The 9,078-nt window shown below is 35.9% G+C and overlaps 1 long non-coding RNA gene across 1 annotated transcript in view; it reads left to right on the top strand.

Annotated features, from left to right (window-relative positions):
• Positions 1-5,037, top strand: part of LOC105002992 — a 6,592-nt gene extending 1,555 nt beyond the window's left edge. Inside the window, exon 2 of the long non-coding RNA XR_827053.1 lies at positions 4,867-5,037. This is a non-coding gene — a long non-coding RNA (uncharacterized LOC105002992). The remainder of the gene's footprint in view (positions 1-4,866) is intronic.
• Positions 5,038-9,078: the final 4,041 nt, after the last annotated feature.

Below are 9,078 nucleotides of genomic sequence, written 5' to 3'. Positions count from 1 at the left end.
GTCCTTCTCCAATGCATGAAAGTGAAAAGTGAAAGTGAAGTCGCTGAGTCTTGTCCGACTCTTAGCAACCCCATGGACTGCGGCCCACCAGGCTCCTCGGTCCATGGGATTTTCTAGGCAAGAGTGCTGGAGTGGGGTGCCATTGCCTTCTCCTGGAAGTCTTTGGTTGCCTTCAAAATTAAGGCAAGTCTCATCTTAGAGTCAGATAATGAGTAGTCAGGGCGCCCTTATGAGAATGAATATCTAACAACCTCTAGAAATCCAATAATTCCTTTGATTTTTATTGTGATTCACTCAAAAGTTTAAAACTTACTAGAGATCATATTAATGCTGTAAGTAAGCTAAAAAAGCCTCAAGAGAGTATTTCTCTGGTCTTTTGAATACATTTTTTGCTATGGTTAGTCTAAAAATGGTGCTTCTAAAGACAGATCTGGACTGCCTAAACCAAAGGTTAATGTGAGGTCTGTTTTCTTACGTAAATTAGAATATCAGCTTTATAAACACGCTCTGGCCATAAGGTAGTAGAAGAGAAATTTTATGTTCATAAAAATGCTGTTGAAGCTTATTCAGTTGGTAAGAGTATCTCCAGCATTTCATTTTCTGTTTGTCACAATCTCTAATTGAAGTCAAATTGTTAGTGTCCTAAACATTTACTTCCAAAATGTATCATAGAGCTAGCTGGTTCAGGAGATTAGAGATCAATAGGAGCAGATAGTAATCTAAATGTAACCATTTGACTACTTAGTATTTAATGAGAGGCAAAAATCCTTATTTTTCTTTTCAAGATGAACATGAGATTACTTTTGGGGGGCATGGTTTGAGGAATATATTTCCCCCCTCTGTATTTTGGTGGCTAACTTTTTGCACAGGGCAATGATTTCAGGTACAGAAAGAGTATATTCAGTTGAAGGATCCTAGACACTAGTTGATTACACAATGAGATTCCCGAGGCAAGGGAATCATGTGATTTTGTTTTCTGATTTAGAAAACAGTTCTCAATATATTTTGTTCTTCTGTATGTCAATGAACACCGCAGTTGCAAATAAAATGGACTTTTTAAATAGGGTGTGGGCATTCAGTTCACTCAGTTATGTCCGACTCTTTGCTACCCCGTGGACTGCAGCACACAGGCCTCCCTGTCCATCACCAACTCCTGGAGTTTACTCAAACTCATGTCTGTTGAGTCAGCGATGCCATCCAACCATCTCATCCTCTATCATCCCCTTTTCCTCCTGCCCTCAATCTTTCCCAGCATCAGGGTCTTTTTAAATGAGTCAGCTCTTCGCATCAGGTAGCCAAAGTATTGGAGTTTCAGCTTCAACATCAGTCCTTCCATTGAATATTCAGGACTGATTTCCTTTAGGATGGACTGGTTGGATCTCCTTGCAGTCCAAGGGACTCTCAAGAGTCTTCTCCAACACGACAGTTCAAAAGCATCAATTCTTCAGTGCTCAGCTTTCTTTATAGTCCAACTCTCACATCCATACATGACTACTGGAAAAATCATAGCCTTGACCAGACAGACCTTTGTTGGTAAAGTGATGTCTCTGATTTTTAATATGCTGCCTACGTTGGTCATAACTTTCCTTCCAAGAAGTAAGCATCTTTTAATTTCATGGCCACAGTCACCGTCTTTTAATTTCATGGCCACAGTCACCAAATCATCACAGTGATTTGGAAGCCCAGAAAAATAAAGTCAGCCACTGTTTCCACTGTTTCCCCATCTATTTGCCATGAAGTGATGGGACTGGATGCCATGATCTTAGTTTTCTGAATGCTGAGTTTTAAGACAACCTTTTCACCCTCCTCTTCCACTTTCATCAAGAGGCTCTTTAGTTCTTCTTCGCTTTCTCCCATAAGGGTGGTGTCATCTGCATGTCTGAGGTTATTTGTATTTCTCCCTGCACTCTTGATGCCAGCTTGTGCTTCTTCCAGCCTAGCGTTTCTCATGATGTACTCTGCATATAAGTTAAATAAGCAGGGTGACAATATACAGCCTTGACGTACTCCTTTTCCTATTGGAACCAGTCTGTTGTTCCATGTCCAGTTCTAACTGTTGCTTCTTCAGATTTCTCAGGAGGCAGGTCAGGCGGTCTGGTATTCCCATCCCTTTAAGAATTTTCCAGTTTGTTGTGATCCACACAGTCAAAGGCTTTGGTGTAGTCAATAAAGCAGAAGTAGATGGTTTTCTGGAACGCTCTTGCTTTTTCAATGATCCAAAAGATGCTGGCAATTTGATCTTCTAACAATACAAGAGAAGACTCTACGCATGGACATCATCAGATGGTCAATACCGAAATCAGATTGATTATATTCTTTGCAGTCAAAGATGGAGAAGCTCTATACAGTCAGCAAAAACAGACTGGGAGCTGACTGTGGCTCAGATCATGAACTCCTTATTGCCAAATTCAGGCTTAAATTGAAGAAAGTAGGGAAAACCACTAGCCCATACAGGTATGACCTAAATCAAATCCCTTATGATTATACAGTGGAAGTGAGAAATAGATTCAAGGGACTAGATCTGATAGATAGAGTGCCTGATGAACGATGGACGGAGGTTCCTGACATCGTACAGGAGGCAGGGATCAAGACCATCCCCAAGGTAAAAAAAAAAAAAAAAAAGGCAAAAAGGCAAAATGGTTGTCTGAGAAGGCCTTACAAACAGCTATGAAAAGAAGAGAAGCAAAAGGCAAAGGAGAAAAGGAAAGATATGCCCATTTGAATGCAGAGTTCCAAAGAATAGCAAGGAGAGGTAAGAAAGCCTTCCTCAGGGATCAGTGCAAAGAAATAGAGGAAAACAATAGAATGGGAAAGACTAGAGATCTCTTCAACAAAATTAGAGATACTAAGGGAACATTTCATGCAATGATGGGCACAATAAAGGACAGAAATGGTATGGACCCAACAGAAGCAGAAGATATAAAGAAGAGATCGCACGAATATACGGAGGAACTGTACAAAAAAGATCTTCATGACCCAGATAATCACGATGGTGTGATCACTGACCTAGAGCCAGACATCCCGGAATGTGAAGTCAAGAGGGCCTTAGCAAGCATCACTACGAACAAGTCTAGTGGAGGTGATGGAATTCCAGTTGAGCTATTTCAGATCTTAAAAGATGATGCTGTGAAAGTGGTGCACTCAGTATGCCAGTAAATTTGGAAAACTCAGCAGTGGCCACAGGACTGGAAAAGGTGAGTTTTCATTCCAGTCACAAAGAAAGGCAATGCCAAAGAGTGCTCAGACTACCGCACAATTGCAGTTAAACTCAGCAGTGGCCACAGGACTGGAAAAGGTCAGTTTTCATTCCTGACACAAAGAAAGGCAATGCCAAAGAGTGCTCAGACTACCGCACAATTGCAGTTATCTCACACACTAGTAAAGTAATGCTCAAAATTCTCCAAACCAGGCTTCAACCATGCATGAACCATGAACTTCCAGATGTTCAAGCTGGTTTTAAAAAAGGCAGAGGAACCAGAGATCAGATTGCCAACATCCGAAGGATGATTGAAAAAGAAAAAGCAAGAGGGTATGGTGGTAACTGTAATTTACAGGATTTGTATTTTTGACAAAAATGGCTGAATCACTGGGCCAGTGAATACGGGTATTGATGGCTTCTTGAGTGAAATCCTGGTGCATGCAGCTGCCCAACACTTTGAAGTCTATCATTGCTTTAACTGAATGGCAGAAACCCACAACCAAGCATTTCACTGAGACATAGACTGCTCTCTCTGAACCCACAGACTGGGAAGAGAAAAAGCATTGTGACTGTTCTCTCTCCCATATCTTTCCTACCCTCCTATCACTTTCCTGACAGCCAGTCAGGTGACTGAGTAGCAGATGGAAAGCTATGGGCTGTGTGCCGGCAGTCAACATGTTCAGTTCTACAAAGCACAAGCATAATCCCTATCTTAGGAGGATAAGATTCCAGACCTTTCAGTTTGGGGATGGATGGGTCAGAGTGGTAGAACTATGTATGAACGACTCTTGTGTTCATATGGTCTCATGGGTTAAGTCTATCAGTTCAGAGCATGTTTTCATCAAGGATCAAGGAAAGAAGCTCATTTAAATTGTTCAAGATCGTAGAGCACATTAGAAGCAAAGAGAGGGGAACCCATAAAACTGGACTGTATATAAAGTCCATGATTTTAATCTCTAGTATATATCCCATGTAGAAGAACGAAATGGCAACCCACTCCAGTATACTTGCCTGGAAAATTCCATGGACAGAGTAGCCTGGTGGGCTATGGTCCATGGGCCCACAGAGAGTCAGACACAAATGAGTAACTGAGCACATATATCCCATTACAAAGTCATGGTCCATAATACCCAGCTTTACAATATTGTTTAAAAAAATTATTCTGACATTTGTTTTAATGAAAACTATTTGAAACTATTGTGATAGGGGAGGAAGGTTGAACTCAACTCCAAATATAGCAGAAACAGCTGGGGTTTATGGCCAGTGAGCAGAGTAAGTGAGTGAGTAAGTGGATGTGACATTACTAAGAGGTGGCATCAAGTGTCGGGGATTCCTGCTAAATAACCCTAACAGTCTTCTTGCTGAAGGCAGACCAAGGACAGGGCCAAGCATGAATCCTAGTTGAAAAGAAGGCTTAGAGAAACCCAACTAAATTTTGCTTAAGGAAGAAGTTTTTGTCAATGTTCAGCTAAAATAAACTTCCTAGCATTGAGACAAAGATCATTGATTTTGAAAACCAAAAGCTCCAGATAATATTTTGAAAAATGCTATGCAACAAGTGTAAAATTTACTGTAATGATGAGGAATATACAAAACTGAAAGAAATGCTTATGTGTATATTAGAGGTTCAATTAAATGAAAAATATAGTAACTTGGTTTATTTTCAGAACTCTTCTTTACCATCTGGAACACATTTGAAACTCTTTAAGATCATAGCCACTGTTGCTGATGTTAAGAAAGGAGCTGTCTGCCGAAATTCTACCTTGCTTCAATTCATTCATGTCCCTGTAATGTCTTCTGGTGTGGTATAAAAGCAATTAAATGAAATCTTTCCTCCACATGCTTTGATAATGTCTTAATTATTTGTGTCAACTATTTGCAAATCTATTCTTTATGATACTATGTAGAAAAAAGTCACTTCCATACCTTTGTTACACTTCCAGATAGAGGAAATGAATTAAGAAAAAAATCTTGCTGTAGTTTTTTATATTAATCTGAAAATTCATTGAAGAGATCAGAACAAAGTCTTTATATAATATTTATTAAACTTAGTAAGACTACAAATCATACTGTTAGCTTTTAACTGAACTAAAAAAGATATTATTTGTAAATTCAAAGAATTTATTCTGTGTAGGAATATTATTAGTATCAAGTTTAATTGGTATTAATTTTTAAAGGAACATTGAAAAGAATAAGAGGAAAAACCTTGTAAGTATTGATTGAGTTAGTAGTCCAGTATCTTTATTGTTGCCTTGTTTTCTCTTTTGGCCCTGAGATGGATGAATTTTCATGACTGTTTATTATCTAATCAAGTATTTCTTTTTGTGTGAAGGTTTCTTTTATTTTTTGAATATTTTTATCAGCTTCTAATATTTCTAAATATTATTAATAAAATTTTGGTTCCTTATCTTTCAGTTTCATTTCAAAACAGAAATGAAAACAATACTCATATATTTTCTTCCAAAATCCAGAATTAGTATAACATTCAAAACATGCTTATATTGATAGGCTACTGATTTAGTAAAAAAATGTGAATAGGGATTTAAATATTTGCATGTAAGAATTTAATCTTTAACCCATAGGAGCTCAGTATATAGTCATTATGGACCCACGATAGAGGCAAAGTATTTTCATTGTCACATTCTTGTGTCTCTCAGTGATACACTGATTTATATATTTTATACACAGATATATATTTATATATATAAATATTGTCTTTATATAAACATTTATGTGTATTGACACACACTCCATCAACACTAATTTGTTGATATCAAATATCACTAATTTGATAAATGTGAAACCTGAATGTGAGATGTAGGGGGAGGATAACATTTTATACTACTTTATCCACCTTCATTTTGTAGAGTATATCTCTCTAAACAACCCTAGATTTTAGAGCATGACTTGTAACAAACCATAAACAACATATAATTGTTCTCCATGTAGAATTACTTTCACAACTTAATATTTGAAAGATGATCATTTGGCCTCTCCTTAAGTATATCCAGTTACAGTGGCCTCACTGTCTTAATTCTAAGAAGTCTCAGCATCAGAAATGGTTATTAACATTGATGGAGAGTGAAAGCCAAGTTTCTCACTGTTGGAGAAAGAAGTTATAGATAAGCAAGATGGAAAGTCTAGAATAAACCCCAGGGTAATGGGTATGATAGGAAATCATACTATTTTTGCAACATGTATATATGTAAAATCACTTTTTCAGTAATCACCCAGAGAGTATTTGTATGAACAGTAAATTCTATATTTAAGAATTTGGACAGAAAAACAAGTTATGTTGTTATCCATTTATTTATTCCTTCAATTAAAACTTTAGTATTTATTATGTCCAGGCACAGTGTTGTTAGGTTTACAAGGGTAAACTAATTGTCATTTCATCAACTCAAAATCTAGTGAGGGAAACAAATGTTAACTGACTATGTGTATAGAAAGGTGAATTACATTTAGGATTTATGAATACATAAGTTTGTATAGTATACATATCTATATATAACACTTTAAAATTTGATTTAAAATATTTAATCATTTTTTATTTACAGTGGTTAGTTTCTGGTGTATAGCAAAGTGATTCACTTATATGTAGGTGTGTGTGTATATATGCTTGTCCATACTCCTCTCCATTTTAGTTTAAGATACTGAATATAGTTCCCTGTGCTATACAGTAGAGCATTGTTACTTATCTATTTTATATATAGTAGTTTGTATCTAATCCCAAACTCTTAACTTATCCCTCCCCACAAGCCCATCCCAAACTTTCCCCTTTGAAAACTATAAGCTTGTTCAGACCGAGAGACTCCCAGAAGAAAGGGAAAAGAGGATTGAAAATGTGTTTGAAGAAACTATGCCTAAAAACTTCCCAAACCTAAAGAAGGAAACAGATCAGATATCCATGTATAGGAAGCACAGAGGGTCTCAAACAAGATGAACCCAAACAGGTCTACACTAAGACATATTATAATTAAAATGGCAAAAGTTAAGGAGAGGATACTAAAGACAGCATGAAGAAAAACAGAGTTAGTTACAAAAGAACCCCCAGAAGTCTATCAACTGATTTCTCTAAAGCGAAAGATTATCTATATGGAGTGAAGTAAGTCAAACAGACAAAGATAAATACCATATGATATCAGGTATATTTGGAATATTAAAAAATGATACAAATTAAATTATTTACAAAACAGACTCATAGAAAACAGACTGTATACTTAAAAGTAGTTAAAATTATTGATTTTTATGTTGTGAATATTTTACCCATGAGAAAGGTTTAACATTGTTTTCTAATTATAATTTTTCAAGGTAATTTGCTAATTTGTTTAGAAACAAATGAAAATCTAACGTGTTAAAATATTCTAGAGGAACAAAGACTCTATAAACTTGTAGAAGAATTTATAAATTTGTTTTCCAGAGAAAATATAGAGCAGAGTCACATTTAGGTAAGAGTATTAACAAAATTTCTTTTCTGGCTCACTTAATTTTAGCAACTTATTTTCTTAAATTTTAATTTAAAAATTTTTAAATAGCAGCATAATAAACTGATGTGAATTCAGAGATATCACTGAATTTTCTACCTATTACTAGATTTTGTTAATTTTAATGTTAAAATTTTACATAAAACAGTAACCTTCAATGGTCAGTGTTGTTCTGTACTCAAATAGATAAAAATTCAATACTGAGTAACTTTTCCTTGAATGAATTGTTGCTTTTTATTGTTTGTGGGTAAAACGAAGGGAGATAGAGTTGAACTAATCATACCAACATTGTGGTGTGTTATCATCATTAGTTTACTCAAGTTCCCTCTCTCATTTCTACATTATTAACGTTTGTCCCTATCCTTTTCCCACTTCTTTGCTACTCAGCTACAGGTGTTCACTCTAATGGATTTAATGTGTCTTTAGATAAATTTGAAGTTTGAAAAAAATGTCATGTCTTTTGTTATGGAAGTAGTTTAAGTTTGCATAAATAATGTGCTACTGTAGATCTCTTGTGCTTTTCTTTTCAACAGCCTTAGTTTTTTAAGCACTATTCTGTGGTTGGAAGTATGTCTGAGCCATTGTTTCTCACTGATGCATCTCATTCTAATGCTCTAATCATCCAGTTCCCTTGCAGAGTAGGATCCAATTATTTGTAACCACATGCCTTTTCCATGTCTGCAGGGTGAATACCCACAAGAGTGATCGCCAGGCTAGGGTATAGTTTTTTTTCTTGAAGTTCTACTCAACTGTCCCAAAGCAGTTGTACTTAGTTTGCACTTTCAGTGGCAGTACACGAAGGTGCCCATCAGTCAATCACTCACTAACGCTTGATGTTACCAGGCTTCCTAATCTGTCCGAATCAGTTGAGCATAAACTGGCAGGCATTTCATTATTCCAAACTGTATTTTTCTAATTGTCATCATCTTTAAACAATTTCCTTTCATATATATTTTTATCCATGTACCTTTTTAGTAATTTAGGCATTCCATTCTAAGGAGGGGTTTGATATATTATCTATTTGTGTTGATGTGCCAGAGGTTCCTTACATAGCCTAGATATTTATCTTACTGATTTTAAATGTTGCCAATATTTTCAGCCACCTATGCCATTAACTACATCTGTATCGTCCAGTTGAACAGAAATCTTTGTTTTTGATACAGTGAAATACATTAATTATTCTATTATGATTTAGGTTTAGGGGCCTTAGAAAAGGTACTAAAGTATCTTTTACATTGATTTTTATTAATTTTATACTTTTGTTTTTCATGTTTTAAACTTTACTCCATGAGAAGTCATTTTGGTATGTGACATACTATAGGGATCCCATATTATTTTTCTCCATATTATGAGTCTTTCTTTTTCCAGTTCCATCTACTAAAAGAACCATCCTTT

The sequence above is a fragment of the Bison bison genome, unplaced genomic scaffold (assembly GCF_000754665.1).
Source record: "Bison bison bison isolate TAMUID 2011002044 unplaced genomic scaffold, Bison_UMD1.0 scf7180017864461, whole genome shotgun sequence".
Classification (NCBI taxonomy): domain Eukaryota; kingdom Metazoa; phylum Chordata; class Mammalia; order Artiodactyla; family Bovidae; genus Bison; species Bison bison.
Note: the sequence above shows the minus strand (reverse complement) of the source record. Positions and strands in the feature narration are given on the sequence as shown.